The sequence below is a fragment of the Crocuta crocuta genome, unplaced genomic scaffold, assembly GCF_008692635.1.
Source record: "Crocuta crocuta isolate KB4526 unplaced genomic scaffold, BGI_CrCroc_1.0 scaffold2171, whole genome shotgun sequence".
Taxonomy (NCBI): Eukaryota; Metazoa; Chordata; class Mammalia; order Carnivora; family Hyaenidae; genus Crocuta; species Crocuta crocuta.
The window spans coordinates 14,537-17,147 of record NW_027530731.1 but is presented as its reverse complement, the minus strand read 5'-3'; positions in this window follow the sequence as shown (position 1 = coordinate 17,147).

Sequence of the window (2,611 nt, the reverse complement as noted above, 5' to 3'; positions counted from 1 at the left end):
AGGACAAATATCTAAAAATATTTTAGTTCATTTCTCCAGGGTCTGTTTTACTCCACCAAAATGGAAAAACCACGATTCACCTAATTCTCCAAGTATTATACTACAGCTAGTATGTTTTTATTAAAACAGTTATAGCTTCAGGACATAGTAAGGCTGGAAACAGAATGTAATTAAAATAATTCTATCCCAGTTGTAATGAGAACATCTGGCACCCAGATCATTGTTTCTAAATACTATTTCCTAATGANTGGGCAAATCATTGTTTCCAGAGATGGTGCTCAAAAAATGATATTGTCTTCTCAAAACAACACAGAAAATAGCTTGAATAGGACTCAAACTGTCTAAACCTGCATAATTTGAGGATTAGAATAAATGACATAGAACATTCTCCAAGATAGATCATATATGGGTTACAAAGCAAGCCTTAAGAAATTTAATAATGTTGAAATCATATCTAGTATCTTTTCTGACCATGATGGTATGAAACTATAAATTAATAACAGGAGGAAAATAAAAAAATCCACATATACATGAACATTAAACAACAAACAACATGCTCTGGAACAACCCATATGTCAAATTAGAAATCAAAAAGGAAATTATAAAGCATCTTCAGGCAAATGAAAATGAAAACAGAACATACTGAAATATATAAGATGCAGCAAAAGTAGTTCTATTTTTTTGTTTCTTTTATGTTTATTCTTTGTGGTTTCAATTTACATTTTCCTTTTTTTGAGTTTATTTATTTATTTTTGAGAAAAAGGAAGTGCAGGCCGGGGAGGGGCAGTGAGACAGGGAGAGAAAAAAATCTCAGGCAGGCTTCACACTGTCAGCACAAAGCCTGACTTCGGGGCTTGAACCCACAAACTGTGAGATCATGACCCAAGCCAAAGTAGGATGCTTAACCAACTGAGCCACCCAGGTTGCCCCTGAATGTTCTATTTTTAAATTTTAATCCCTCTGAAATTAACATAAAGTGTTATATTAGTTTCAGATGTACAATATAGTGATTCACCTGCAACCATTTAATTTCAGTGACCATACAATATTCCAGTGAGTGGAAGGATCACAGTCCCCTATGGGTTGACATTTAAGTTACCATTTTTCCCTATTACAAAGGAAAGAGTTTTATGAACTGATACATCTTAAAGGATTTGTTCATAACACAAAATGCTTCATTCAGAAAGATACCCAGATTTCTCTTCATTATTTACTTCTTTTTAGTGAGTTCTTAGTTGTTATTTTAATTCCAGTTAGTTAACAGAGTGTTATATTAATATGTTTCAGGTGTACAATATAGTGATTCAACACTTCCACACATCACCTAGTGCTCATCGCAAGTGCATTCTAGTCCCTATCACCTATTGAAGCCACCCCAACCCACCTCCCCTCTGGGTTACCATCAGTTTGTGTTCTATAATTAAGAGTGTATTTCTTGGCCTATTTATCTCTCCCTCTCCTTTTTTCCCATTGTTCATTTCTTTTTTTTCTTAAATTCAACATATGAATGAAACCATATGGTATTTGTCTTTCTTTGACTTATATGGCTTAGCATTTACTCTCTAGCTACATCCATGTTGTTGCAAATGGCAAAACTTCATTTTTATAGCTGAATAGAATTTCATTGTACACACACACACTATTTTTTCTTTATCTGTTCATCAACCAATGGACACTTGGGCTGCTATCATAATTTGGCTAATATAAATAATGTTGCTACAAACATGGAGGTGCATGTATCATTTTAAATTAGTGGTTTTGTATTCTTTGGGTAAATACCCAATACTGAAATTCCTGTATCATAAGGTAGTTCTATTTTTAACATTTTGAAGAACCTCCATACTGTTTTCCACTTTGGCTGCCACAGTTTGCATTCCCATCAACAGGGCACAAGTGTTCCCCTTCTCCACATCCTGACCAACACCTGTTATTTTTTGTATTGTTGATCTTAGCCATTCTGACAAGTGTGAGGTGATTATCTCATTGTGGTTTTGCATTGTATTTGCATTTAGAATTTGCATTTCTCTGCTGATGAGTGATGTTGAGCATCTTTTCCTGTGTTTGTTAGTCATCTGCTTGTCTTCTTTGGAGAAATGTCTATTAATGTCTTTGCTCATTTTTTAAAGTGTATTTATTTATTTTGAGAGAGACAGAGTCAGCATGAGTGGGGGCGGAGCAGAGAGAGGGAGAGAGAGAGAATCCCAAGTAGGCTCTGCATGGTCATCACAGAACCCGACACAGGACTCAACTTGGGCCTTGAACTCATGAACCATGAGATCATGACCTGAGCCGAAACCAAGAGTTGGCTGCTTAACCAACTGAGCCACCCAGGTGCTCCTCTTCTGCCCATTTTTTAATTGGATTGTTTGTATTGGGGGTATTAAGTTTTAGAAATTATTTATATTTTGGATACTAACCCTTTATTCAGATATGTCATTTGCAAACGCCTTCCCCCATTCCATAGATTGCCTTTTAGTTTAGTTCATTGTTTCCTTTGTTGTGCAGCAGCACAGCTTCTGCTGTGCAGAAGATTTTTACTTTGATATAGTCCCAATTGTTCATTTTTGCTTTTGTTTCCCTTCCTTCAGGAGACATATGTAGAAAAAAGTTG